Genomic DNA, 26,952 nt, shown 5'->3' on the forward strand with positions numbered 1-26,952 from the left:
ATGGGCTGAGATCCTGCCCTTGCGGCGCCCTGTGGCCACCTCCGCCTCCCTCACGGTACTGGCCGAGGCCTCGGACCAGCGGGCCCCGGCTCCCAGCTCAGCGCTGCTCCTCCGCCCCTCTCACCTCCTGCCCGACGTCCAGGCTACCGAGCACCCTCCACCCCCGCCCACCTTCATGCCACTCAGCCGGAACCCGGGAGGCAATGCCAACTACCAGGTGTATGACAGTCTGGTGCTGAAGCGGCAACCGCAGGAGGGCCAAGCGCGGGCCAACTCGCTGCTACCTTCCACCTCGGCCTCCAGGCCCTCTCTGCACGGGAGCCAGACTGGGAAAATGAACTTACCAGCAGCAAGTGGGGGCAGGGGCAGGGGGCGGCAGGGCATGGAGAGAGGAATAAAGAGCGCCAGAGTCCAGGAAACATTGGTGGTCTGTGGCTTGGAAGCGCCACTCCTTCTGCCAGCCTGGGTCCCTGCGCTTGGCTTCCTGCAATAAGAAGCCAGTGTCCCCTTCTTGGCCTGAGGGTCCCTTTGGTTTAGTGGCCACAGTTCTGCCAGCAGGCCCCTCCTGGTCCTATACCATGCACTAAGTATATCTGCAGCTGCAGACTCCAAACCCCTGGTCTCTGGGCACCTCCTCTGTGTCTCAGCTGTCCCTGTCCACAGAGAGCCTCATACAAGAAGTTGCTTCCAAACTGGGAGGTTCCACATCTGGGCAGGTCCAGCTCCAGGCCCAGTGAAGGGCATGAAGAAGGCTGAGGCTCTGGACTCCAGCCAGGCCTTCAGCAGGCCTCTGAGGCCAAGGTCTTCCTAGTCTCAAGAGGGGCCAAGAGACGCAATGTGTCATTTGAACAAGTGAGTCAGCGGGCGGTGAGCGAATGAATGACCGCTCGAGGGGATGTATGCCGGCCACCGGGCCCTGTTTGACTGTCCAGGCTCAGCTTACCTGACCCTGGTTACCAGGGAATGCCACTCTGGGCCCTCCTTTTCATCCCCCTCCCTCACTGTGACCTCACCACCTGCCCCATTATGACCCAGTCTGGCTCCCAGTTAAAACTGGAGGGCAGAGGGCCCAGGCAGTCCTGGGACCAACGGCCATGGGTGAGCGAAACTACTACCGAGCCGAGCCGTTCACTGGCCCCATCCCCAGGAAATGCCAGGAGCAAGGATACTCAATTCTTCTGATCCCGGTCAGCTTCATCTTGCTCAACGTGGGGATCAACATGGTGACTATGGTCAGGGCAGGATCTGTGCAGCGCGGTTGGGGGAGCCCTGGGGTCTTGAAGGGGCTGAGGTGGGAGGGCTGCTGGGGTGTGACCGGGACAAGGGTTGGATTTCAGGGCTCACCCTGCTCCCGGCCTCCCCCCTCCCCTTCTTGCCTCAACTCTGGAGGCATCTGAAGAGATTCTTGCGGGCACTTTTCAATCGTATTTTCCACAAAGGTGAGTGGGCGCCGGCGTGGGTTCAGGGGATGTGGGCCTGTCCCCTTTCTTCTATCCCTGCCTTGATTCTCAGCCCCTCAGGAACCCAGGCCCTGACCCATCTCGCCTTTCCCCACAGACAAGCAAGCCAGCTGTGTAGGCACCCATCGCATGTGCATGCGCTGCTCCGTGGATCCCAAGAACCTGTGCTCAAGAGTTTCTTCCCACTTCTGCCATCGCCCAAGCTTCCTGCTCGGGCAGGTAAACCCACCTTGACTACTGCCTGCAGCGGGGCTCGGCGGGGGCGGAGCCGGCGGCCCCCCCGCCGCGGGCGAGTAAAGGAGAAGGCGGGCGGAGCGGGAGGCAAAAAGCCTACAGCACCCGGTATTCCCAGGCGGTCTCCCATCCAAGTACTAACCAGGCCCGACCCTGCTTAGCTTCCGAGATCAGACGAGATCGGGCGCGTTCAGGGTGGTATGGCCGTAGACGGGGGCGGGGGGCCGCGGGCGGCCTCTTGAGGCCCAGTTTCGCTGGCGCTGGCGCCTTAACGCCAGCCTGGCGGCCGGCCCGCCCCGGCAGGGCCCCCTCGCCCGCCCAGGCAGGGGCAACGGAGGTCTCGGGTATCGGGCGGCGGCGGAGGGTTTGGCGACCACCTCCCAGCCCAGGGCGGCCGTGACCCAGCAAACCCTTCGGCGCTTGGCGCCCCGCCCAAGATCCCGCACGTCGCTCACAGGGACGTGGCCCCGGAGGCTTCAGGGCCCGGGGCCCGCGGTCCCTTGGGCATCGGCCCTGCCCGCCCACGCGGCCCTAGGCGCAGCCCGGCCGCAGCCCGGGCCGGCCCTCCTGCCCGACAGCAGCTGGCCCGAAGCCACCGGGAGCCACCAATGAGTCGCCACGGCCCCTCAGCCCCGGCAAGGCCACCCTTGCCCCCACACCCCCCGCCGAGCTCAGGACCCCGCCCCTGGTGGCCGGCAGGCCCGGGGAAGCGGCCCCTGCCCTCGATCCCGCTCCCGCACCCGGCCGCGGTGACACGCCAGAGGGGCGGGGTGGGGGGGGGCTTTTGTCGGAGGGAGCTGTGGAGGGACACACCGGCACACAGGTGGCGGCGCCGGGGCTGGGCGCCGGTGGGGGCGGCCAGGTGCAGGTCGAGGGGCTCGCGGGCCGAAAGGACGGCAACTGGGCCCGCGGCGGAGTCTGGGTCCGGGCCAGCCACCCCGGGAGCGTCTGGGGTGCGCCTGCCTTCCAGGGCCGCCTTCTGGCCGCCTGGCCGGCCGGGCCGGCGGGGAGCGACCCCGCCGGCGCGCGCCGTGGTGGGAGGGGCCTGAGGAGGTGGGGCCTGCAGCGGGGCCCGGCGGGGGCGGAGCCGGCGGCCCCCGCCGCGGGCGAGTAAAGGAGAAGGCGGGCGGAGCGGGAGGCAAAAAGCCTACAGCACCCGGTATTCCCAGGCGGTCTCCCATCCAAGTACTAACCAGGCCCGACCCTGCTTAGCTTCCGAGATCAGACGAGATCGGGCGCGTTCAGGGTGGTATGGCCGTAGACGGGGGCGGGGGGCCGCGGGCGGCCTCTTGAGGCCCAGTTTCGCTGGCGCTGGCGCCTTAACGCCAGCCTGGCGGCCGGCCCGCCCCGGCAGGGCCCCCTCGCCCGCCCAGGCAGGGGCAACGGAGGTCTCGGGTATCGGGCGGCGGCGGAGGGTTTGGCGACCACCTCCCAGCCCAGGGCGGCCGTGACCCAGCAAACCCTTCGGCGCTTGGCGCCCCGCCCAAGATCCCGCACGTCGCTCACAGGGACGTGGCCCCGGAGGCTTCAGGGCCCGGGGCCCGCGGTCCCTTGGGCATCGGCCCTGCCCGCCCACGCGGCCCTAGGCGCAGCCCGGCCGCAGCCCGGGCCGGCCCTCCTGCCCGACAGCAGCTGGCCCGAAGCCACCGGGAGCCACCATTGAGTCGCCACGGCCCCTCAGCCCCGGCAAGGCCACCCTTGCCCCCACACCCCCCGCCGAGCTCAGGACCCCGCCCCTGGTGGCCGGCAGGCCCGGGGAAGCGGCCCCTGCCCTCGATCCCGCTCCCGCACCCGGCCGCGGTGACACGCCAGAGGGGCGGGGTGGGGGGGGGCTTTTGTCAGAGGGAGCTGTGGAGGGACACACCGGCACACAGGTGGCGGCGCCGGGGCTGGGCGCCGGTGGGGGCGGCCAGGTGCAGGTCGAGGGGCTCGCGGGCCGAAAGGACGGCAACTGGGCCCGCGGCGGAGTCTGGGTCCGGGCCAGCCACCCCGGGAGCGTCTGGGGTGCGCCTGCCTTCCAGGGCCGCCTTCTGGCCGCCTGGCCGGCCGGGCCGGCGGGGAGCGACCCCGCCGGCGCGCGCCGTGGTGGGAGGGGCCTGAGGAGGTGGGGCCTGCAGCGGGGCCCGGCGGGGGCGGAGCCGGCGGCCCCCGCCGCGGGCGAGTAAAGGAGAAGGCGGGCGGAGCGGGAGGCAAAAAGCCTACAGCACCCGGTATTCCCAGGCGGTCTCCCATCCAAGTACTAACCAGGCCCGACCCTGCTTAGCTTCCGAGATCAGACGAGATCGGGCGCGTTCAGGGTGGTATGGCCGTAGACGGGGGCGGGGGGCCGCGGGCGGCCTCTTGAGGCCCAGTTTCGCTGGCGCTGGCGCCTTAACGCCAGCCTGGCGGCCGGCCCGCCCCGGCAGGGCCCCCTCGCCCGCCCAGGCAGGGGCAACGGAGGTCTCGGGTATCGGGCGGCGGCGGAGGGTTTGGCGACCACCTCCCAGCCCAGGGCGGCCGTGACCCAGCAAACCCTTCGGCGCTTGGCGCCCCGCCCAAGATCCCGCACGTCGCTCACAGGGACGTGGCCCCGGAGGCTTCAGGGCCCGGGGCCCGCGGTCCCTTGGGCATCGGCCCTGCCCGCCCACGCGGCCCTAGGCGCAGCCCGGCCGCAGCCCGGGCCGGCCCTCCTGCCCGACAGCAGCTGGCCCGAAGCCACCGGGAGCCACCATTGAGTCGCCACGGCCCCTCAGCCCCGGCAAGGCCACCCTTGCCCCCACACCCCCCGCCGAGCTCAGGACCCCGCCCCTGGTGGCCGGCAGGCCCGGGGAAGCGGCCCCTGCCCTCGATCCCGCTCCCGCACCCGGCCGCGGTGACACGCCAGAGGGGCGGGGTGGGGGGGGGCTTTTGTCGGAGGGAGCTGTGGAGGGACACACCGGCACACAGGTGGCGGCGCCGGGGTTGGGCGCCGGTGGGGGCGGCCAGGTGCAGGTCGAGGGGCTCGCGGGCCGAAAGGACGGCAACTGGGCCCGCGGCGGAGTCTGGGTCCGGGCCAGCCACCCCGGGAGCGTGTGGGGTGCGGCTGCCTTCCAGGGCCGCCTTCTGGCCGCCTGGCCGGCCGGGCCGGCGGGGAGCGACCCCGCCGGCGCGCGCCGTGGTGGGAGGGGCCTGAGGAGGTGGGGCCTGCAGCGGGGCCCGGCGGGGGCGGAGCCGGCGACCCCGCCGCGGGCGAGTAAAGGAGAAGGCGGGCGGAGCGGGAGGCAAAAAGCCTACAGCACCCGGTATTCCCAGGCGGTCTCCCATCCAAGTACTAACCAGGCCCGACCCTGCTTAGCTTCCGAGATCAGACGAGATCGGGCGCGTTCAGGGTGGTATGGCCGTAGACGGGGGCGGGGGGCCGCGGGCGGCCTCTTGAGGCCCAGTTTCGCTGGCGCTGGCGCCTTAACGCCAGCCTGGCGGCCGGCCCGCCCCGGCAGGGCCCCCTCGCCCGCCCAGGCAGGGGCAACGGAGGTCTCGGGTATCGGGCGGCGGCGGAGGGTTTGGCGACCACCTCCCAGCCCAGGGCGGCCGTGACCCAGCAAACCCTTCGGCGCTTGGCGCCCCGCCCAAGATCCCGCACGTCGCTCACAGGGACGTGGCCCCGGAGGCTTCAGGGCCCGGGGCCCGCGGTCCCTTGGGCATCGGCCCTGCCCGCCCACGCGGCCCTAGGCGCAGCCCGGCCGCAGCCCGGGCCGGCCCTCCTGCCCGACAGCAGCTGGCCCGAAGCCACCGGGAGCCACCATTGAGTCGCCACGGCCCCTCAGCCCCGGCAAGGCCACCCTTGCCCCCACACCCCCCGCCGAGCTCAGGACCCCGCCCCTGGTGGCCGGCAGGCCCGGGGAAGCGGCCCCTGCCCTCGATCCCGCTCCCGCACCCGGCCGCGGTGACACGCCAGAGGGGCGGGGTGGGGGGGGGCTTTTGTCGGAGGGAGCTGTGGAGGGACACACCGGCACACAGGTGGCGGCGCCGGGGCTGGGCGCCGGTGGGGGCGGCCAGGTGCAGGTCGAGGGGCTCGCGGGCCGAAAGGACGGCAACTGGGCCCGCGGCGGAGTCTGGGTCCGGGCCAGCCACCCCGGGAGCGTCTGGGGTGCGCCTGCCTTCCAGGGCCGCCTTCTGGCCGCCTGGCCGGCCGGGCCGGCGGGGAGCGACCCCGCCGGCGCGCGCCGTGGTGGGAGGGGCCTGAGGAGGTGGGGCCTGCAGCGGGGCCCGGCGGGGGCGGAGCCGGCGGCCCCCGCCGCGGGCGAGTAAAGGAGAAGGCGGGCGGAGCGGGAGGCAAAAAGCCTACAGCACCCGGTATTCCCAGGCGGTCTCCCATCCAAGTACTAACCAGGCCCGACCCTGCTTAGCTTCCGAGATCAGACGAGATCGGGCGCGTTCAGGGTGGTATGGCCGTAGACGGGGGCGGGGGGCCGCGGGCGGCCTCTTGAGGCCCAGTTTCGCTGGCGCTGGCGCCTTAACGCCAGCCTGGCGGCCGGCCCGCCCCGGCAGGGCCCCCTCGCCCGCCCAGGCAGGGGCAACGGAGGTCTCGGGTATCGGGCGGCGGCGGAGGGTTTGGCGACCACCTCCCAGCCCAGGGCGGCCGTGACCCAGCAAACCCTTCGGCGCTTGGCGCCCCGCCCAAGATCCCGCACGTCGCTCACAGGGACGTGGCCCCGGAGGCTTCAGGGCCCGGGGCCCGCGGTCCCTTGGGCATCGGCCCTGCCCGCCCACGCGGCCCTAGGCGCAGCCCGGCCGCAGCCCGGGCCGGCCCTCCTGCCCGACAGCAGCTGGCCCGAAGCCACCGGGAGCCACCATTGAGTCGCCACGGCCCCTCAGCCCCGGCAAGGCCACCCTTGCCCCCACACCCCCCGCCGAGCTCAGGACCCCGCCCCTGGTGGCCGGCAGGCCCGGGGAAGCGGCCCCTGCCCTCGATCCCGCTCCCGCACCCGGCCGCGGTGACACGCCAGAGGGGCGGGGTGGGGGGGGGCTTTTGACGGAGGGAGCTGTGGAGGGACATACCGGCACACAGGTGGCGGCGCCGGGGCTGGGCGCCGGTGGGGGCGGCCAGGTGCAGGTCGAGGGGCTCGCGGGCCGAAAGGACGGCAACTGGGCCCATGGCGGAGTCTGGGTCTGGAGGGCTCTGAGCCTCCATCCGCTCTGTTGCCTCGGGTCTACCGGCCCGACGCCTGGTAGCGCGACACCCCACCGGCCCACAGACGTAGCCTCCCCAGCTGTGCTCACAGCGAGTCCAACCGCAGCCTGCATCCCTCCACGGGACACTTGGATTACTCCCGCGATCCCCACGAGGTGCGGCACCCGGCGGCCGAATGGGCTGAGATCCTGCCCTTGCGGCGCCCTGTGGCCACCTCCGCCTCCCTCACGGTACTGGCCGAGGCCTCGGACCAGCGGGCCCCGGCTCCCAGCTCAGCGCTGCTCCTCCGCCCCTCTCACCTCCTGCCCGACGTCCAGGCTACCGAGCACCCTCCACCCCCGCCCACCTTCATGCCACTCAGCCGGAACCCGGGAGGCAATGCCAACTACCAGGTGTATGACAGTCTGGTGCTGAAGCGGCAACCGCAGGAGGGCCAAGCGCGGGCCAACTCGCTGCTACCTTCCACCTCGGCCTCCAGGCCCTCTCTGCACGGGAGCCAGACTGGGAAAATGAACTTACCAGCAGCAAGTGGGGGCAGGGGCAGGGGGCGGCAGGGCATGGAGAGAGGAATAAAGAGCGCCAGAGTCCAGGAAACATTGGTGGTCTGTGGCTTGGAAGCGCCACTCCTTCTGCCAGCCTGGGTCCCTGCGCTTGGCTTCCTGCAATAAGAAGCCAGTGTCCCCTTCTTGGCCTGAGGGTCCCTTTGGTTTAGTGGCCACAGTTCTGCCAGCAGGCCCCTCCTGGTCCTATACCATGCACTAAGTATATCTGCAGCTGCAGACTCCAAACCCCTGGTCTCTGGGCACCTCCTCTGTGTCTCAGCTGTCCCTGTCCACAGAGAGCCTCATACAAGAAGTTGCTTCCAAACTGGGAGGTTCCACATCTGGGCAGGTCCAGCTCCAGGCCCAGTGAAGGGCATGAAGAAGGCTGAGGCTCTGGACTCCAGCCAGGCCTTCAGCAGGCCTCTGAGGCCAAGGTCTTCCTAGTCTCAAGAGGGGCCAAGAGACGCAATGTGTCATTTGAACAAGTGAGTCAGCGGGCGGTGAGCGAATGAATGACCGCTCGAGGGGATGTATGCCGGCCACCGGGCCCTGTTTGACTGTCCAGGCTCAGCTTACCTGACCCTGGTTACCAGGGAATGCCACTCTGGGCCCTCCTTTTCATCCCCCTCCCTCACTGTGACCTCACCACCTGCCCCATTATGACCCAGTCTGGCTCCCAGTTAAAACTGGAGGGCAGAGGGCCCAGGCAGTCCTGGGACCAACGGCCATGGGTGAGCGAAACTACTACCGAGCCGAGCCGTTCACTGGCCCCATCCCCAGGAAATGCCAGGAGCAAGGATACTCAATTCTTCTGATCCCGGTCAGCTTCATCTTGCTCAACGTGGGGATCAACATGGTGACTATGGTCAGGGCAGGATCTGTGCAGCGCGGTTGGGGGAGCCCTGGGGTCTTGAAGGGGCTGAGGTGGGAGGGCTGCTGGGGTGTGACCGGGACAAGGGTTGGATTTCAGGGCTCACCCTGCTCCCGGCCTCCCCCCTCCCCTTCTTGCCTCAACTCTGGAGGCATCTGAAGAGATTCTTGCGGGCACTTTTCAATCGTATTTTCCACAAAGGTGAGTGGGCGCCGGCGTGGGTTCAGGGGATGTGGGCCTGTCCCCTTTCTTCTATCCCTGCCTTGATTCTCAGCCCCTCAGGAACCCAGGCCCTGACCCATCTCGCCTTTCCCCACAGACAAGCAAGCCAGCTGTGTAGGCACCCATCGCATGTGCATGCGCTGCTCCGTGGATCCCAAGAACCTGTGCTCAAGAGTTTCTTCCCACTTCTGCCATCGCCCAAGCTTCCTGCTCGGGCAGGTAAACCCACCTTGACTACTGCCTGCAGCGGGGCTCGGCGGGGGCGGAGCCGGCGGCCCCCCCGCCGCGGGCGAGTAAAGGAGAAGGCGGGCGGAGCGGGAGGCAAAAAGCCTACAGCACCCGGTATTCCCAGGCGGTCTCCCATCCAAGTACTAACCAGGCCCGACCCTGCTTAGCTTCCGAGATCAGACGAGATCGGGCGCGTTCAGGGTGGTATGGCCGTAGACGGGGGCGGGGGGCCGCGGGCGGCCTCTTGAGGCCCAGTTTCGCTGGCGCTGGCGCCTTAACGCCAGCCTGGCGGCCGGCCCGCCCCGGCAGGGCCCCCTCGCCCGCCCAGGCAGGGGCAACGGAGGTCTCGGGTATCGGGCGGCGGCGGAGGGTTTGGCGACCACCTCCCAGCCCAGGGCGGCCGTGACCCAGCAAACCCTTCGGCGCTTGGCGCCCCGCCCAAGATCCCGCACGTCGCTCACAGGGACGTGGCCCCGGAGGCTTCAGGGCCCGGGGCCCGCGGTCCCTTGGGCATCGGCCCTGCCCGCCCACGCGGCCCTAGGCGCAGCCCGGCCGCAGCCCGGGCCGGCCCTCCTGCCCGACAGCAGCTGGCCCGAAGCCACCGGGAGCCACCAATGAGTCGCCACGGCCCCTCAGCCCCGGCAAGGCCACCCTTGCCCCCACACCCCCCGCCGAGCTCAGGACCCCGCCCCTGGTGGCCGGCAGGCCCGGGGAAGCGGCCCCTGCCCTCGATCCCGCTCCCGCACCCGGCCGCGGTGACACGCCAGAGGGGCGGGGTGGGGGGGGGCTTTTGTCGGAGGGAGCTGTGGAGGGACACACCGGCACACAGGTGGCGGCGCCGGGGCTGGGCGCCGGTGGGGGCGGCCAGGTGCAGGTCGAGGGGCTCGCGGGCCGAAAGGACGGCAACTGGGCCCGCGGCGGAGTCTGGGTCCGGGCCAGCCACCCCGGGAGCGTCTGGGGTGCGCCTGCCTTCCAGGGCCGCCTTCTGGCCGCCTGGCCGGCCGGGCCGGCGGGGAGCGACCCCGCCGGCGCGCGCCGTGGTGGGAGGGGCCTGAGGAGGTGGGGCCTGCAGCGGGGCCCGGCGGGGGCGGAGCCGGCGGCCCCCGCCGCGGGCGAGTAAAGGAGAAGGCGGGCGGAGCGGGAGGCAAAAAGCCTACAGCACCCGGTATTCCCAGGCGGTCTCCCATCCAAGTACTAACCAGGCCCGACCCTGCTTAGCTTCCGAGATCAGACGAGATCGGGCGCGTTCAGGGTGGTATGGCCGTAGACGGGGGCGGGGGGCCGCGGGCGGCCTCTTGAGGCCCAGTTTCGCTGGCGCTGGCGCCTTAACGCCAGCCTGGCGGCCGGCCCGCCCCGGCAGGGCCCCCTCGCCCGCCCAGGCAGGGGCAACGGAGGTCTCGGGTATCGGGCGGCGGCGGAGGGTTTGGCGACCACCTCCCAGCCCAGGGCGGCCGTGACCCAGCAAACCCTTCGGCGCTTGGCGCCCCGCCCAAGATCCCGCACGTCGCTCACAGGGACGTGGCCCCGGAGGCTTCAGGGCCCGGGGCCCGCGGTCCCTTGGGCATCGGCCCTGCCCGCCCACGCGGCCCTAGGCGCAGCCCGGCCGCAGCCCGGGCCGGCCCTCCTGCCCGACAGCAGCTGGCCCGAAGCCACCGGGAGCCACCATTGAGTCGCCACGGCCCCTCAGCCCCGGCAAGGCCACCCTTGCCCCCACACCCCCCGCCGAGCTCAGGACCCCGCCCCTGGTGGCCGGCAGGCCCGGGGAAGCGGCCCCTGCCCTCGATCCCGCTCCCGCACCCGGCCGCGGTGACACGCCAGAGGGGCGGGGTGGGGGGGGGCTTTTGTCGGAGGGAGCTGTGGAGGGACACACCGGCACACAGGTGGCGGCGCCGGGGCTGGGCGCCGGTGGGGGCGGCCAGGTGCAGGTCGAGGGGCTCGCGGGCCGAAAGGACGGCAACTGGGCCCGCGGCGGAGTCTGGGTCCGGGCCAGCCACCCCGGGAGCGTCTGGGGTGCGCCTGCCTTCCAGGGCCGCCTTCTGGCCGCCTGGCCGGCCGGGCCGGCGGGGAGCGACCCCGCCGGCGCGCGCCGTGGTGGGAGGGGCCTGAGGAGGTGGGGCCTGCAGCGGGGCCCGGCGGGGGCGGAGCCGGCGGCCCCCGCCGCGGGCGAGTAAAGGAGAAGGCGGGCGGAGCGGGAGGCAAAAAGCCTACAGCACCCGGTATTCCCAGGCGGTCTCCCATCCAAGTACTAACCAGGCCCGACCCTGCTTAGCTTCCGAGATCAGACGAGATCGGGCGCGTTCAGGGTGGTATGGCCGTAGACGGGGGCGGGGGGCCGCGGGCGGCCTCTTGAGGCCCAGTTTCGCTGGCGCTGGCGCCTTAACGCCAGCCTGGCGGCCGGCCCGCCCCGGCAGGGCCCCCTCGCCCGCCCAGGCAGGGGCAACGGAGGTCTCGGGTATCGGGCGGCGGCGGAGGGTTTGGCGACCACCTCCCAGCCCAGGGCGGCCGTGACCCAGCAAACCCTTCGGCGCTTGGCGCCCCGCCCAAGATCCCGCACGTCGCTCACAGGGACGTGGCCCCGGAGGCTTCAGGGCCCGGGGCCCGCGGTCCCTTGGGCATCGGCCCTGCCCGCCCACGCGGCCCTAGGCGCAGCCCGGCCGCAGCCCGGGCCGGCCCTCCTGCCCGACAGCAGCTGGCCCGAAGCCACCGGGAGCCACCATTGAGTCGCCACGGCCCCTCAGCCCCGGCAAGGCCACCCTTGCCCCCACACCCCCCGCCGAGCTCAGGACCCCGCCCCTGGTGGCCGGCAGGCCCGGGGAAGCGGCCCCTGCCCTCGATCCCGCTCCCGCACCCGGCCGCGGTGACACGCCAGAGGGGCGGGGTGGGGGGGGGCTTTTGTCGGAGGGAGCTGTGGAGGGACACACCGGCACACAGGTGGCGGCGCCGGGGCTGGGCGCCGGTGGGGGCGGCCAGGTGCAGGTCGAGGGGCTCGCGGGCCGAAAGGACGGCAACTGGGCCCGCGGCGGAGTCTGGGTCCGGGCCAGCCACCCCGGGAGCGTCTGGGGTGCGCCTGCCTTCCAGGGCCGCCTTCTGGCCGCCTGGCCGGCCGGGCCGGCGGGGAGCGACCCCGCCGGCGCGCGCCGTGGTGGGAGGGGCCTGAGGAGGTGGGGCCTGCAGCGGGGCCCGGCGGGGGCGGAGCCGGCGGCCCCCGCCGCGGGCGAGTAAAGGAGAAGGCGGGCGGAGCGGGAGGCAAAAAGCCTACAGCACCCGGTATTCCCAGGCGGTCTCCCATCCAAGTACTAACCAGGCCCGACCCTGCTTAGCTTCCGAGATCAGACGAGATCGGGCGCGTTCAGGGTGGTATGGCCGTAGACGGGGGCGGGGGGCCGCGGGCGGCCTCTTGAGGCCCAGTTTCGCTGGCGCTGGCGCCTTAACGCCAGCCTGGCGGCCGGCCCGCCCCGGCAGGGCCCCCTCGCCCGCCCAGGCAGGGGCAACGGAGGTCTCGGGTATCGGGCGGCGGCGGAGGGTTTGGCGACCACCTCCCAGCCCAGGGCGGCCGTGACCCAGCAAACCCTTCGGCGCTTGGCGCCCCGCCCAAGATCCCGCACGTCGCTCACAGGGACGTGGCCCCGGAGGCTTCAGGGCCCGGGGCCCGCGGTCCCTTGGGCATCGGCCCTGCCCGCCCACGCGGCCCTAGGCGCAGCCCGGCCGCAGCCCGGGCCGGCCCTCCTGCCCGACAGCAGCTGGCCCGAAGCCACCGGGAGCCACCATTGAGTCGCCACGGCCCCTCAGCCCCGGCAAGGCCACCCTTGCCCCCACACCCCCCGCCGAGCTCAGGACCCCGCCCCTGGTGGCCGGCAGGCCCGGGGAAGCGGCCCCTGCCCTCGATCCCGCTCCCGCACCCGGCCGCGGTGACACGCCAGAGGGGCGGGGTGGGGGGGGGCTTTTGTCGGAGGGAGCTGTGGAGGGACACACCGGCACACAGGTGGCGGCGCCGGGGCTGGGCGCCGGTGGGGGCGGCCAGGTGCAGGTCGAGGGGCTCGCGGGCCGAAAGGACGGCAACTGGGCCCGCGGCGGAGTCTGGGTCCGGGCCAGCCACCCCGGGAGCGTCTGGGGTGCGCCTGCCTTCCAGGGCCGCCTTCTGGCCGCCTGGCCGGCCGGGCCGGCGGGGAGCGACCCCGCCGGCGCGCGCCGTGGTGGGAGGGGCCTGAGGAGGTGGGGCCTGCAGCGGGGCCCGGCGGGGGCGGAGCCGGCGGCCCCCGCCGCGGGCGAGTAAAGGAGAAGGCGGGCGGAGCGGGAGGCAAAAAGCCTACAGCACCCGGTATTCCCAGGCGGTCTCCCATCCAAGTACTAACCAGGCCCGACCCTGCTTAGCTTCCGAGATCAGACGAGATCGGGCGCGTTCAGGGTGGTATGGCCGTAGACGGGGGCGGGGGGCCGCGGGCGGCCTCTTGAGGCCCAGTTTCGCTGGCGCTGGCGCCTTAACGCCAGCCTGGCGGCCGGCCCGCCCCGGCAGGGCCCCCTCGCCCGCCCAGGCAGGGGCAACGGAGGTCTCGGGTATCGGGCGGCGGCGGAGGGTTTGGCGACCACCTCCCAGCCCAGGGCGGCCGTGACCCAGCAAACCCTTCGGCGCTTGGCGCCCCGCCCAAGATCCCGCACGTCGCTCACAGGGACGTGGCCCCGGAGGCTTCAGGGCCCGGGGCCCGCGGTCCCTTGGGCATCGGCCCTGCCCGCCCACGCGGCCCTAGGCGCAGCCCGGCCGCAGCCCGGGCCGGCCCTCCTGCCCGACAGCAGCTGGCCCGAAGCCACCGGGAGCCACCATTGAGTCGCCACGGCCCCTCAGCCCCGGCAAGGCCACCCTTGCCCCCACACCCCCCGCCGAGCTCAGGACCCCGCCCCTGGTGGCCGGCAGGCCCGGGGAAGCGGCCCCTGCCCTCGATCCCGCTCCCGCACCCGGCCGCGGTGACACGCCAGAGGGGCGGGGTGGGGGGGGGCTTTTGTCGGAGGGAGCTGTGGAGGGACACACCGGCACACAGGTGGCGGCGCCGGGGTTGGGCGCCGGTGGGGGCGGCCAGGTGCAGGTCGAGGGGCTCGCGGGCCGAAAGGACGGCAACTGGGCCCGCGGCGGAGTCTGGGTCCGGGCCAGCCACCCCGGGAGCGTCTGGGGTGCGCCTGCCTTCCAGGGCCGCCTTCTGGCCGCCTGGCCGGCCGGGCCGGCGGGGAGCGACCCCGCCGGCGCGCGCCGTGGTGGGAGGGGCCTGAGGAGGTGGGGCCTGCAGCGGGGCCCGGCGGGGGCGGAGCCGGCGGCCCCCGCCGCGGGCGAGTAAAGGAGAAGGCGGGCGGAGCGGGAGGCAAAAAGCCTACAGCACCCGGTATTCCCAGGCGGTCTCCCATCCAAGTACTAACCAGGCCCGACCCTGCTTAGCTTCCGAGATCAGACGAGATCGGGCGCGTTCAGGGTGGTATGGCCGTAGACGGGGGCGGGGGGCCGCGGGCGGCCTCTTGAGGCCCAGTTTCGCTGGCGCTGGCGCCTTAACGCCAGCCTGGCGGCCGGCCCGCCCCGGCAGGGCCCCCTCGCCCGCCCAGGCAGGGGCAACGGAGGTCTCGGGTATCGGGCGGCGGCGGAGGGTTTGGCGACCACCTCCCAGCCCAGGGCGGCCGTGACCCAGCAAACCCTTCGGCGCTTGGCGCCCCGCCCAAGATCCCGCACGTCGCTCACAGGGACGTGGCCCCGGAGGCTTCAGGGCCCGGGGCCCGCGGTCCCTTGGGCATCGGCCCTGCCCGCCCACGCGGCCCTAGGCGCAGCCCGGCCGCAGCCCGGGCCGGCCCTCCTGCCCGACAGCAGCTGGCCCGAAGCCACCGGGAGCCACCATTGAGTCGCCACGGCCCCTCAGCCCCGGCAAGGCCACCCTTGCCCCCACACCCCCCGCCGAGCTCAGGACCCCGCCCCTGGTGGCCGGCAGGCCCGGGGAAGCGGCCCCTGCCCTCGATCCCGCTCCCGCACCCGGCCGCGGTGACACACCAGAGGGGCGGGGTGGGGGGGGGCTTTTGTCGGAGGGAGCTGTGGAGGGACACACCGGCACACAGGTGGCGGCGCCGGGGTTGGGCGCCGGTGGGGGCGGCCAGGTGCAGGTCGAGGGGCTCGCGGGCCGAAAGGACGGCAACTGGGCCCGCGGCGGAGTCTGGGTCCGGGCCAGCCACCCCGGGAGCGTCTGGGGTGCGGCTGCCTTCCAGGGCCGCCTTCTGGCCGCCTGGCCGGCCGGGCCGGCGGGGAGCGACCCCGCCGGCGCGCGCCGTGGTGGGAGGGGCCTGAGGAGGTGGGGCCTGCAGCGGGGCCCGGCGGGGGCGGAGCCGGCGGCCCCCGCCGCGGGCGAGTAAAGGAGAAGGCGGGCGGAGCGGGAGGCAAAAAGCCTACAGCACCCGGTATTCCCAGGCGGTCTCCCATCCAAGTACTAACCAGGCCCGACCCTGCTTAGCTTCCGAGATCAGACGAGATCGGGCGCGTTCAGGGTGGTATGGCCGTAGACGGGGGCGGGGGGCCGCGGGCGGCCTCTTGAGGCCCAGTTTCGCTGGCGCTGGCGCCTTAACGCCAGCCTGGCGGCCGGCCCGCCCCGGCAGGGCCCCCTCGCCCGCCCAGGCAGGGGCAACGGAGGTCTCGGGTATCGGGCGGCGGCGGAGGGTTTGGCGACCACCTCCCAGCCCAGGGCGGCCGTGACCCAGCAAACCCTTCGGCGCTTGGCGCCCCGCCCAAGATCCCGCACGTCGCTCACAGGGACGTGGCCCCGGAGGCTTCAGGGCCCGGGGCCCGCGGTCCCTTGGGCATCGGCCCTGCCCGCCCACGCGGCCCTAGGCGCAGCCCGGCCGCAGCCCGGGCCGGCCCTCCTGCCCGACAGCAGCTGGCCCGAAGCCACCGGGAGCCACCATTGAGTCGCCACGGCCCCTCAGCCCCGGCAAGGCCACCCTTGCCCCCACACCCCCCGCCGAGCTCAGGACCCCGCCCCTGGTGGCCGGCAGGCCCGGGGAAGCGGCCCCTGCCCTCGATCCCGCTCCCGCACCCGGCCGCGGTGACACGCCAGAGGGGCGGGGTGGGGGGGGGCTTTTGACGGAGGGAGCTGTGGAGGGACATACCGGCACACAGGTGGCGGCGCCGGGGCTGGGCGCCGGTGGGGGCGGCCAGGTGCAGGTCGAGGGGCTCGCGGGCCGAAAGGACGGCAACTGGGCCCATGGCGGAGTCTGGGTCTGGAGGGCTCTGAGCCTCCATCCGCTCTGTTGCCTCGGGTCTACCGGCCCGACGCCTGGTAGCGCGACACCCCACCGGCCCACAGACGTAGCCTCCCCAGCTGTGCTCACAGCGAGTCCAACCGCAGCCTGCATCCCTCCACGGGACACTTGGATTACTCCCGCGATCCCCACGAGGTGCGGCACCCGGCGGCCGAATGGGCTGAGATCCTGCCCTTGCGGCGCCCTGTGGCCACCTCCGCCTCCCTCACGGTACTGGCCGAGGCCTTGGACCAGCGGGCCCCGGCTCCCAGCTCAGCGCTGCTCCTCCGCCCCTCTCACCTCCTGCCCGACGTCCAGGCTACCGAGCACCCTCCACCCCCGCCCACCTTCATGCCACTCAGCCGGAACCCGGGAGGCAATGCCAACTACCAGGTGTATGACAGTCTGGTGCTGAAGCGGCAACCGCAGGAGGGCCAAGCGCGGGCCAACTCGCTGCTACCTTCCACCTCGGCCTCCAGGCCCTCTCTGCACGGGAGCCAGACTGGGAAAGTGAACTTACCAGCAGCAAATGGGGGCAGGGGCAGGGGGCGGCAGGGCATGGAGAGAGGAATAAAGAGCGCCAGAGTCCAGGAAACATTGGTGGTCTGTGGCTTGGAAGCACCACTCCTTCTGCCAGCCTGGGTCCCTGCGCTTGGCTTCCTGCAATAAGAAGCCAGTGTCCCCTTCTTGGCCTGAGGGTCCCTTTGGTTTAGTGGCCACAGTTCTGCCAGCAGGCCCCTCCTGGTCCTATACCATGCACTAAGTACATCTGCAGCTGCAGACTCCAAACCCCTGGTCTCTGGGCACCTCCTCTGTGTCTCAGCTGTCCCTGTCCACAGAGAGCCTCATACAAGAAGTTGCTTCCAAACTGGGAGGTTCCACATCTGGGCAGGTCCAGCTCCAGGCCCAGTGAAGGGCATGAAGAAGGCTGAGGCTCTGGACTCCAGCCAGGCCTTCAGCAGGCCTCTGAGGCCAAGGTCTTCCTAGTCTCAAGAGGGGCCAAGAGACGCAATGTGTCATTTGAACAAGTGAGTCAGCGGGCGGTGAGCGAATGAATGACCGCTCGAGGGGATGTATGCCGGCCACCGGGCCCTGTTTGACTGTCCAGGCTCAGCTTACCTGACCCTGGTTACCAGGGAATGCCACTCTGGGCCCTCCTTTTCATCCCCCTCCCTCACTGTGACCTCACCACCTGCCCCATTATGACCCAGTCTGGCTCCCAGTTAAAACTGGAGGGCAGAGGGCCCAGGCAGTCCTGGGACCAACGGCCATGGGTGAGCGAAACTACTACCGAGCCGAGCCGTTCACTGGCCCCATCCCCAGGAAATGCCAGGAGCAAGGATACTCAATTCTTCTGATCCCGGTCAGCTTCATCTTGCTCAACGTGGGGATCAACATGGTGACTATGGTCAGGGCAGGATCTGTGCAGCGCGGTTGGGGGAGCCCTGGGGTCTTGAAGGGGCTGAGGTGGGAGGGCTGCTGGGGTGTGACCGGGACAAGGGTTGGATTTCAGGGCTCACCCTGCTCCCGGCCTCCCCCCTCCCCTTCTTGCCTCAACTCTGGAGGCATCTGAAGAGATTCTTGCGGGCACTTTTCAATCGTATTTTCCACAAAGGTGAGTGGGCGCCGGCGTGGGTTCAGGGGATGTGGGCCTGTCCCCTTTCTTCTATCCCTGCCTTGATTCTCAGCCCCTCAGGAACCCAGGCCCTGACCCATCTCGCCTTTCCCCACAGACAAGCAAGCCAGCTGTGTAGGCACCCATCGCATGTGCATGCGCTGCTCCGTGGATCCCAAGAACCTGTGCTCAAGAGTTTCTTCCCACTTCTGCCATCGCCCAAGCTTCCTGCTCGGGCAGGTAAACCCACCTTGACTACTGCCTGCAGCGGGGCTCGGCGGGGGCGGAGCCGGCGGCCCCCCCGCCGCGGGCGAGTAAAGGAGAAGGCGGGCGGAGCGGGAGGCAAAAAGCCTACAGCACCCGGTATTCCCAGGCGGTCTCCCATCCAAGTACTAACCAGGCCCGACCCTGCTTAGCTTCCGAGATCAGACGAGATCGGGCGCGTTCAGGGTGGTATGGCCGTAGACGGGGGCGGGGGGCCGCGGGCGGCCTCTTGAGGCCCAGTTTCGCTGGCGCTGGCGCCTTAACGCCAGCCTGGCGGCCGGCCCGCCCCGGCAGGGCCCCCTCGCCCGCCCAGGCAGGGGCAACGGAGGTCTCGGGTATCGGGCGGCGGCGGAGGGTTTGGCGACCACCTCCCAGCCCAGGGCGGCCGTGACCCAGCAAACCCTTCGGCGCTTGGCGCCCCGCCCAAGATCCCGCACGTCGCTCACAGGGACGTGGCCCCGGAGGCTTCAGGGCCCGGGGCCCGCGGTCCCTTGGGCATCGGCCCTGCCCGCCCACGCGGCCCTAGGCGCAGCCCGGCCGCAGCCCGGGCCGGCCCTCCTGCCCGACAGCAGCTGGCCCGAAGCCACCGGGAGCCACCATTGAGTCGCCACGGCCCCTCAGCCCCGGCAAGGCCACCCTTGCCCCCACACCCCCCGCCGAGCTCAGGACCCCGCCCCTGGTGGCCGGCAGGCCCGGGGAAGCGGCCCCTGCCCTCGATCCCGCTCCCGCACCCGGCCGCGGTGACACGCCAGAGGGGCGGGGTGGGGGGGGGCTTTTGTCGGAGGGAGCTGTGGAGGGACACACCGGCACACAGGTGGCGGCGCCGGGGCTGGGCGCCGGTGGGGGCGGCCAGGTGCAGGTCGAGGGGCTCGCGGGCCGAAAGGACGGCAACTGGGCCCATGACGGAGTCTGGGTCTGGAGGGCTCTGAGCCTCCATCCGCTCTGGTGCCTCGGGTCTACCGGCCCGACGCCTGGTAGCGCGACACCCCACCGGCCCACAGACGTAGCCTCCCCAGCTGTGCTCACAGCGAGTCCAACCGCAGCCTGCATCCCTCCACGGGACACTTGGATTACTCCCGCGATCCCCACGAGGTGCAGCACCCGGCGGCCGAATGGGCTGAGATCCTGCCATTGCGGCGCCCTGTGGCCACCTCCGCCTCCCTCACGGTACTGGCCGAGGCCTCGGACCAGCGGGCCCCGGCTCCCAGCTCAGCGCTGCTCCTCCGCCCCTCTCACCTCCTGTCCGACGTCCAGGCTACCGAGCACCCTCCACCCCCGCCCACCTTCATGCCACTCAGCCGGAACCCGGGAGGCAATGCCAACTACCAGGTGTATGACAGTCTGGTGCTGAAGCGGCAACCGCAGGAGGGCCAAGCGCGGGCCAACTCGCTGCTACCTTCCACCTCGGCCTCCAGGCCCTCTCTGCACGGGAGCCAGACTGGGAAAGTGAACTTACCAGCAGCAAATGGGGGCAGGGGCAGGGGGCGGCAGGGCATGGAGAGAGGAATAAAGAGCGCCAGAGTCCAGGAAACATTGGTGGTCTGTGGCTTGGAAGCGCCACTCCTTCTGCCAGCCTGGGTCCCTGCGCTTGGCTTCCTGCAATAAGAAGCCAGTGTCCCCTTCTTGGCCTGAGGGTCCCTTTGGTTTAGTGGCCACAGTTCTGCCAGCAGGCCCCTCCTGGTCCTATACCATGCACTAAGTACATCTGCAGCTGCAGACTCCAAACCCCTGGTCTCTGGGCACCTCCTCTGTGTCTCAGCTGTCCCTGTCCACAGAGAGCCTCATACAAGAAGTTGCTTCCAAACTGGGAGGTTCCACATCTGGGCAGGTCCAGCTCCAGGCCCAGTGAAGGGCATGAAGAAGGCTGAGGCTCTGGACTCCAGCCAGGCCTTCAGCAGGCCTCTGAGGCCAAGGTCTTCCTAGTCTCAAGAGGGGCCAAGAGACGCAATGTGTCATTTGAACAAGTGAGTCAGCGGGCGGTGAGCGAATGAATGACCGCTCGAGGGGATGTATGCCGGCCACCGGGCCCTGTTTGACTGTCCAGGCTCAGCTTACCTGACCCTGGTTACCAGGGAATGCCACTCTGGGCCCTCCTTTTCATCCCCCTCCCTCACTGTGACCTCACCACCTGCCCCATTATGACCCAGTCTGGCTCCCAGTTAAAACTGGAGGGCAGAGGGCCCAGGCAGTCCTGGGACCAACGGCCATGGGTGAGCGAAACTACTACCGAGCCGAGCCGTTCACTGGCCCCATCCCCAGGAAATGCCAGGAGCAAGGATACTCAATTCTTCTGATCCCGGTCAGCTTCATCTTGCTCAACGTGGGGATCAACATGGTGACTATGGTCAGGGCAGGATCTGTGCAGCGCGGTTGGGGGAGCCCTGGGGTCTTGAAGGGGCTGAGGTGGGAGGGCTGCTGGGGTGTGACCGGGACAAGGGTTGGATTTCAGGGCTCACCCTGCTCCCGGCCTCCCCCCTCCCCTTCTTCCCTCAACTCTGGAGGCATCTGAAGAGATTCTTGCGGGCACTTTTCAATCGTATTTTCCACAAAGGTGAGTGGGCGCCGGCGTGGGTTCAGGGGATGTGGGCCTGTCCCCTTTCTTCTATCCCTGCCTTGATTCTCAGCCCCTCAGGAACCCAGGCCCTGACCCATCTCGCCTTTCCCCACAGACAAGCAAGCCAGCTGTGTAGGCACCCATCGCATGTGCATGCGCTGCTCCGTGGATCCCAAGAACCTGTGCTCAAGAGTTTCTTCCCACTTCTGCCATCGCCCAAGCTTCCTGCTCGGGCAGGTAAACCCACCTTGACTACTGCCTGCAGCGGGGCTCGGCGGGGGCGGAGCCGGCGGCCCCCCCGCCGCGGGCGAGTAAAGGAGAAGGCGGGCGGAGCGGGAGGCAAAAAGCCTACAGCACCCGGTATTCCCAGGCGGTCTCCCATCCAAGTACTAACCAGGCCCGACCCTGCTTAGCTTCCGAGATCAGACGAGATCGGGCGCGTTCAGGGTGGTATGGCCGTAGACGGGGGCGGGGGGCCGCGGGCGGCCTCTTGAGGCCCAGTTTCGCTGGCGCTGGCGCCTTAACGCCAGCCTGGCGGCCGGCCCGCCCCGGCAGGGCCCCCTCGCCCGCCCAGGCAGGGGCAACGGAGGTCTCGGGTATCGGGCGGCGGCGGAGGGTTTGGCGACCACCTCCCAGCCCAGGGCGGCCGTGACCCAGCAAACCCTTCGGCGCTTGGCGCCCCGCCCAAGATCCCGCACGTCGCTCACAGGGACGTGGCCCCGGAGGCTTCAGGGCCCGGGGCCCGCGGTCCCTTGGGCATCGGCCCTGCCCGCCCACGCGGCCCTAGGCACAGCCCGGCCGCAGCCCCGGCCGGCCCTCCTGCCCGACAGCAGCTGGCCCGAAGCCACCAGGAGCCACCATTGAGTCGCCACGGCCCCTCAGCCCCGGCAAGGCCACCCTTGCCCCCACACACCCCGCCGAGCTCAGGACCCCGCCCCTGGTGGCCGGCAGGCCCGGGGAAGCGGCCCCTGCCCTCGATCCCGCTCCCGCACCCGGCCGCGGTGACACGCCAGAGGGGCGGGGTGGGGGGGGGCTTTTGTCGGAGGGAGCTGTGGAGGGACACACCGGCACACAGGTGGCGGCGCCGGGGCTGGGCGCCGGTGGGGGCGGCCAGGTGCAGGTCGAGGGGCTCGCGGGCCGAAAGGACGGCAACTGGGCCCATGGCGGAGTCTGGGTCTGGAGGGCTCTGAGCCTCCATCCGCTCTGGTGCCTCGGGTCTACCGGCCCGACGCCTGGTAGCGCGACACCCCACCGGCCCAGAGACGTAGCCTCCCCAGCTGTGCTCACAGCGAGTCCAACCGCAGCCTGCATCCCTCCACGGGACACTTGGATTACTCCCGCGATCCCCACGAGGTGCGGCACCCGGCGGCCGAATGGGCTGAGATCCTGCCCTTGCGGCGCCCTGTGGCCACCTCCGCCTCCCTCACGGTACTGGCCGAGGCCTCGGACCAGCGGGCCCCGGCTCCCAGCTCAGCGCTGCTCCTCCGCCCCTCTCACCTCCTGCCCGACGTCCAGGCTACCGAGCACCCTCCACCCCCGCCCACCTTCATGCCACTCAGCCGGAACCCGGGAGGCAATGCCAACTACCAGGTGTATGACAGTCTGGTGCTGAAGCGGCAACCGCAGGAGGGCCAAGCGCGGGCCAACTCGCTGCTACCTTCCACCTCGGCCTCCAGGCCCTCTCTGCACGGGAGCCAGACTGGGAAAATGAACTTACCAGCAGCAAGTGGGGGCAGGGGCAGGGGGCGGCAGGGCATGGAGAGAGGAATAAAGAGCGCCAGAGTCCAGGAAACATTGGTGGTCTGTGGCTTGGAAGCGCCACTCCTTCTGCCAGCCTGGGTCCCTGCGCTTGGCTTCCTGCAATAAGAAGCCAGTGTCCCCTTCTTGGCCTGAGGGTCCCTTTGGTTTAGTGGCCACAGTTCTGCCAGCAGGCCCCTCCTGGTCCTATACCATGCACTAAGTACATCTGCAGCTGCAGACTCCAAACCCCTGGTCTCTGGGCACCTCCTCTGTGTCTCAGCTGTCCCTGTCCACAGAGAGCCTCATACAAGAAGTTGCTTCCAAACTGGGAGGTTCCACATCTGGGCAGGTCCAGCTCCAGGCCCAGTGAAGGGCATGAAGAAGGCTGAGGCTCTGGACTCCAGCCAGGCCTTCAGCAGGCCTCTGAGGCCAAGGTCTTCCTAGTCTCAAGAGGGGCCAAGAGACGCAATGTGTCATTTGAACAAGTGAGTCAGCGGGCGGTGAGCGAATGAATGACCACTCGAGGGGATGTATGCCGGCCACCGGGCCCTGTTTGACTGTCCAGGCTCAGCTTACCTGACCTTGGTTACCAGGGAATGCCACTCTGGGCCCTCCTTTTCATCCCCCTCCCTCACTGTGACCTCACCACCTGCCCCATTATGACCCAGTCTGGCTCCCAGTTAAAACTGGAGGGCAGAGGGCCCAGGCAGTCCTGGGACCAACAGCCATGGGTGAGCGAAACTACTACCGAGCCGAGCCGTTCACTGGCCCCATCCCCAGGAAATGCCAGGAGCAAGGATACTCAATTCTTCTGATCCCGGTCAGCTTCATCTTGCTCAACGTGGGGATCAACATGGTGACTATGGTCAGGGCAGGATCTGTGCAGCGCGGTTGGGGGAGCCCTGGGGTCTTGAAGGGGCTGAGGTGGGAGGGCTGCTGGGGTGTGACCGGGATAAGGGTTGGATTTCAGGGCTCACCCTGCTCCCGGCCTCCCCCCTCCCCTTCTTCCCTCAACTCTGGAGGCATCTGAAGAGATTCTTGCGGGCACTTTTCAATCGTATTTTCCACAAAGGTGAGTGGGCGCCGGCGTGGGTTCAGGGGATGTGGGCCTGTCCCCTTTCTTCTATCCCTGCCTTGATTCTCAGCCCCTCAGGAACCCAGGCCCTGACCCATCTCGCCTTTCCCCACAGACAAGCAAGCCAGCTGTGTAGGCACCCATCGCATGTGCATGCGCTGCTCCGTGGATCCCAAGAACCTGTGCTCAAGAGTTTCTTCCCACTTCTGCCATCGCCCAAGCTTCCTGCTCGGGCAGGTAAACCCACCTTGACTACTGCCTGCAGCGGGGCTCGGCGGGGGCGGAGCCGGCGGCCCCCCCGCCGCGGGCGAGTAAAGGAGAAGGCGGGCGGAGCGGGAGGCAAAAAGCCTACAGCACCCGGTATTCCCAGGCGGTCTCCCATCCAAGTACTAACCAGGCCCGACCCTGCTTAGCTTCCGAGATCAGACGAGATCGGGCGCGTTCAGGGTGGTATGGCCGTAGACGGGGGCGGGGGGCCGCGGGCGGCCTCTTGAGGCCCAGTTTCGCTGGCGCTGGCGCCTTAACGCCAGCCTGGCGGCCGGCCCGCCCCGGCAGGGCCCCCTCGCCCGCCCAGGCAGGGGCAACGGAGGTCTCGGGTATCGGGCGGCGGCGGAGGGTTTGGCGACCACCTCCCAGCCCAGGGCGGCCGTGACCCAGCAAACCCTTCGGCGCTTGGCGCCCCGCCCAAGATCCCGCACGTCGCTCACAGGGACGTGGCCCCGGAGGCTTCAGGGCCCGGGGCCCGCGGTCCCTTGGGCATCGGCCCTGCCCGCCCACGCGGCCCTAGGCGCAGCCCGGCCGCAGCCCGGGCCGGCCCTCCTGCCCGACAGCAGCTGGCCCGAAGCCACCGGGAGCCACCATTGAGTCGCCACGGCCCCTCAGCCCCGGCAAGGCCACCCTTGCCCCCACACCCCCCGCCGAGCTCAGGACCCCGCCCCTGGTGGCCGGCAGGCCCGGGGAAGCGGCCCCTGCCCTCGATCCCGCTCCCGCACCCGGCCGCGGTGACACGCCAGAGGGGCGGGGTGGGGGGGGGCTTTTGACGGAGGGAGCTGTGGAGGGACATACCGGCACACAGGTGGCGGCGCCGGGGCTGGGCGCCGGTGGGGGCGGCCAGGTGCAGGTCGAGGGGCTCGCGGGCCGAAAGGACGGCAACTGGGCCCATGGCGGAGTCTGGGTCTGGAGGGCTCTGAGCCTCCATCCGCTCTGTTGCCTCGGGTCTACCGGCCCGACGCCTGGTAGCGCGACACCCCACCGGCCCACAGACGTAGCCTCCCCAGCTGTGCTCACAGCGAGTCCAACCGCAGCCTGCATCCCTCCACGGGACACTTGGATTACTCCCGCGATCCCCACGAGGTGCGGCACCCGGCGGCCGAATGGGCTGAGATCCTGCCCTTGCGGCGCCCTGTGGCCACCTCCGCCTCCCTCACGGTACTGGCCGAGGCCTTGGACCAGCGGGCCCCGGCTCCCAGCTCAGCGCTGCTCCTCCGCCCCTCTCACCTCCTGCCCGACGTCCAGGCTACCGAGCACCCTCCACCCCCGCCCACCTTCATGCCACTCAGCCGGAACCCGGGAGGCAATGCCAACTACCAGGTGTATGACAGTCTGGTGCTGAAGCGGCAACCGCAGGAGGGCCAAGCGCGGGCCAACTCGCTGCTACCTTCCACCTCGGCCTCCAGGCCCTCTCTGCACGGGAGCCAGACTGGGAAAGTGAACTTACCAGCAGCAAGTGGGGGCAGGGGCAGGGGGCGGCAGGGCATGGAGAGAGGAATAAAGAGCGCCAGAGTCCAGGAAACATTGGTGGTCTGTGGCTTGGAAGCACCACTCCTTCTGCCAGCCTGGGTCCCTGCGCTTGGCTTCCTGCAATAAGAAGCCAGTGTCCCCTTCTTGGCCTGAGGGTCCCTTTGGTTTAGTGGCCACAGTTCTGCCAGCAGGCCCCTCCTGGTCCTATACCATGCACTAAGTACATCTGCAGCTGCAGACTCCAAACCCCTGGTCTCTGGGCACCTCCTCTGTGTCTCAGCTGTCCCTGTCCACAGAGAGCCTCATACAAGAAGTTGCTTCCAAACTGGGAGGTTCCACATCTGGGCAGGTCCAGCTCCAGGCCCAGTGAAGGGCATGAAGAAGGCTGAGGCTCTGGACTCCAGCCAGGCCTTCAGCAGGCCTCTGAGGCCAAGGTCTTCCTAGTCTCAAGAGGGGCCAAGAGACGCAATGTGTCATTTGAACAAGTGAGTCAGCGGGCGGTGAGCGAATGAATGACCGCTCGAGGGGATGTATGCCGGCCACCGGGCCCTGTTTGACTGTCCAGGCTCAGCTTACCTGACCCTGGTTACCAGGGAATGCCACTCTGGGCCCTCCTTTTCATCCCCCTCCCTCACTGTGACCTCACCACCTGCCCCATTATGACCCAGTCTGGCTCCCAGTTAAAACTGGAGGGCAGAGGGCCCAGGCAGTCCTGGGACCAACGGCCATGGGTGAGCGAAACTACTACCGAGCCGAGCCGTTCACTGGCCCCATCCCCAGGAAATGCCAGGAGCAAGGATACTCAATTCTTCTGATCCCGGTCAGCTTCATCTTGCTCAACGTGGGGATCAACATGGTGACTATGGTCAGGGCAGGATCTGTGCAGCGCGGTTGGGGGAGCCCTGGGGTCTTGAAGGGGCTGAGGTGGGAGGGCTGCTGGGGTGTGACCGGGACAAGGGTTGGATTTCAGGGCTCACCCTGCTCCCGGCCTCCCCCCTCCCCTTCTTGCCTCAACTCTGGAGGCATCTGAAGAGATTCTTGCGGGCACTTTTCAATCGTATTTTCCACAAAGGTGAGTGGGCGCCGGCGTGGGTTCAGGGGATGTGGGCCTGTCCCCTTTCTTCTATCCCTGCTTTGATTCTCAGCCCCTCAGGAACCCAGGCCCTGACCCATCTCGCCTTTCCCCACAGACAAGCAAGCCAGCTGTGTAGGCACCCATCGCATGTGCATGCGCTGCTCCGTGGATCCCAAGAACCTGTGCTCAAGAGTTTCTTCCCACTTCTGCCATCGCCCAAGCTTCCTGCTCGGGCAGGTAAACCCACCTTGACTACTGCCTGCAGCGGGGCTCGGCGGGGGCGGAGCCGGCGGCCCCCCCGCCGCGGGCGAGTAAAGGAGAAGGCGGGCGGAGCGGGAGGCAAAAAGCCTACAGCACCCGGTATTCCCAGGCGGTCTCCCATCCAAGTACTAACCAGGCCCGACCCTGCTTAGCTTCCGAGATCAGACGAGATCGGGCGCGTTCAGGGTGGTATGGCCGTAGACGGGGGCGGGGGGCCGCGGGCGGCCTCTTGAGGCCCAGTTTCGCTGGCGCTGGCGCCTTAACGCCAGCCTGGCGGCCGGCCCGCCCCGGCAGGGCCCCCTCGCCCGCCCAGGCAGGGGCAACGGAGGTCTCGGGTATCGGGCGGCGGCGGAGGGTTTGGCGACCACCTCCCAGCCCAGGGCGGCCGTGACCCAGCAAACCCTTCGGCGCTTGGCGCCCCGCCCAAGATCCCGCACGTCGCTCACAGGGACGTGGCCCCGGAGGCTTCAGGGCCCGGGGCCCGCGGTCCCTTGGGCATCGGCCCTGCCCGCCCACGCGGCCCTAGGCGCAGCCCGGCCGCAGCCCGGGCCGGCCCTCCTGCCCGACAGCAGCTGGCCCGAAGCCACCGGGAGCCACCATTGAGTCGCCACGGCCCCTCAGCCCCGGCAAGGCCACCCTTGCCCCCACACCCCCCGCCGAGCTCA

At 70.2% G+C, this 26,952-nt stretch overlaps 16 non-coding genes across 16 annotated transcripts; all 16 read right to left on the reverse strand.

Annotated features, from left to right (window-relative positions):
* Positions 1 to 1,787: 1,787 nt before the first annotated feature.
* Positions 1,788 to 1,906, reverse strand: LOC132595844 (5S ribosomal RNA). Its single transcript, XR_009561953.1, has one exon. It is a non-coding gene; the product is annotated as a 5S ribosomal RNA (ribosomal RNA).
* Positions 1,907 to 2,838: 932 nt separating this feature from the next.
* LOC132595845 (5S ribosomal RNA) lies at positions 2,839 to 2,957 on the reverse strand. Its single transcript, XR_009561954.1, has one exon. It is a non-coding gene; the product is annotated as a 5S ribosomal RNA (ribosomal RNA).
* A 932-nt stretch (positions 2,958 to 3,889) lies between these two features.
* On the reverse strand, positions 3,890 to 4,008 carry LOC132595846 (5S ribosomal RNA). Its single transcript, XR_009561955.1, has one exon. It is a non-coding gene; the product is annotated as a 5S ribosomal RNA (ribosomal RNA).
* A 931-nt stretch (positions 4,009 to 4,939) lies between these two features.
* Positions 4,940 to 5,058, reverse strand: LOC132595847 (5S ribosomal RNA). Its single transcript, XR_009561956.1, has one exon. It is a non-coding gene; the product is annotated as a 5S ribosomal RNA (ribosomal RNA).
* A 932-nt stretch (positions 5,059 to 5,990) lies between these two features.
* Positions 5,991 to 6,109, reverse strand: LOC132595848 (5S ribosomal RNA). The gene has a single exon (XR_009561957.1). It is a non-coding gene; the product is annotated as a 5S ribosomal RNA (ribosomal RNA).
* A 2,696-nt stretch (positions 6,110 to 8,805) lies between these two features.
* LOC132595849 (5S ribosomal RNA) lies at positions 8,806 to 8,924 on the reverse strand. The gene has a single exon (XR_009561958.1). It is a non-coding gene; the product is annotated as a 5S ribosomal RNA (ribosomal RNA).
* Positions 8,925 to 9,856: 932 nt separating this feature from the next.
* LOC132595850 (5S ribosomal RNA) lies at positions 9,857 to 9,975 on the reverse strand. The gene has a single exon (XR_009561959.1). It is a non-coding gene; the product is annotated as a 5S ribosomal RNA (ribosomal RNA).
* Positions 9,976 to 10,907: 932 nt separating this feature from the next.
* LOC132595851 (5S ribosomal RNA) lies at positions 10,908 to 11,026 on the reverse strand. Its single transcript, XR_009561960.1, has one exon. It is a non-coding gene; the product is annotated as a 5S ribosomal RNA (ribosomal RNA).
* A 932-nt stretch (positions 11,027 to 11,958) lies between these two features.
* Positions 11,959 to 12,077, reverse strand: LOC132595852 (5S ribosomal RNA). The gene has a single exon (XR_009561961.1). It is a non-coding gene; the product is annotated as a 5S ribosomal RNA (ribosomal RNA).
* Positions 12,078 to 13,009: 932 nt separating this feature from the next.
* LOC132595854 (5S ribosomal RNA) lies at positions 13,010 to 13,128 on the reverse strand. Its single transcript, XR_009561963.1, has one exon. It is a non-coding gene; the product is annotated as a 5S ribosomal RNA (ribosomal RNA).
* Positions 13,129 to 14,060: 932 nt separating this feature from the next.
* Positions 14,061 to 14,179, reverse strand: LOC132595855 (5S ribosomal RNA). The gene has a single exon (XR_009561964.1). It is a non-coding gene; the product is annotated as a 5S ribosomal RNA (ribosomal RNA).
* A 932-nt stretch (positions 14,180 to 15,111) lies between these two features.
* LOC132595856 (5S ribosomal RNA) lies at positions 15,112 to 15,230 on the reverse strand. The gene has a single exon (XR_009561965.1). It is a non-coding gene; the product is annotated as a 5S ribosomal RNA (ribosomal RNA).
* Positions 15,231 to 17,926: 2,696 nt separating this feature from the next.
* On the reverse strand, positions 17,927 to 18,045 carry LOC132595857 (5S ribosomal RNA). The gene has a single exon (XR_009561966.1). It is a non-coding gene; the product is annotated as a 5S ribosomal RNA (ribosomal RNA).
* A 2,696-nt stretch (positions 18,046 to 20,741) lies between these two features.
* Positions 20,742 to 20,860, reverse strand: LOC132595858 (5S ribosomal RNA). Its single transcript, XR_009561967.1, has one exon. It is a non-coding gene; the product is annotated as a 5S ribosomal RNA (ribosomal RNA).
* Positions 20,861 to 23,556: 2,696 nt separating this feature from the next.
* On the reverse strand, positions 23,557 to 23,675 carry LOC132595859 (5S ribosomal RNA). The gene has a single exon (XR_009561968.1). It is a non-coding gene; the product is annotated as a 5S ribosomal RNA (ribosomal RNA).
* Positions 23,676 to 26,371: 2,696 nt separating this feature from the next.
* On the reverse strand, positions 26,372 to 26,490 carry LOC132595860 (5S ribosomal RNA). The gene has a single exon (XR_009561969.1). It is a non-coding gene; the product is annotated as a 5S ribosomal RNA (ribosomal RNA).
* Between the last annotated feature and the right edge of the window lie 462 nt (positions 26,491 to 26,952).

This window comes from Globicephala melas, unplaced genomic scaffold, assembly GCF_963455315.2.
Source record: "Globicephala melas unplaced genomic scaffold, mGloMel1.2 SCAFFOLD_362, whole genome shotgun sequence".
In the NCBI taxonomy this organism is placed as follows: domain Eukaryota; kingdom Metazoa; phylum Chordata; class Mammalia; order Artiodactyla; family Delphinidae; genus Globicephala; species Globicephala melas.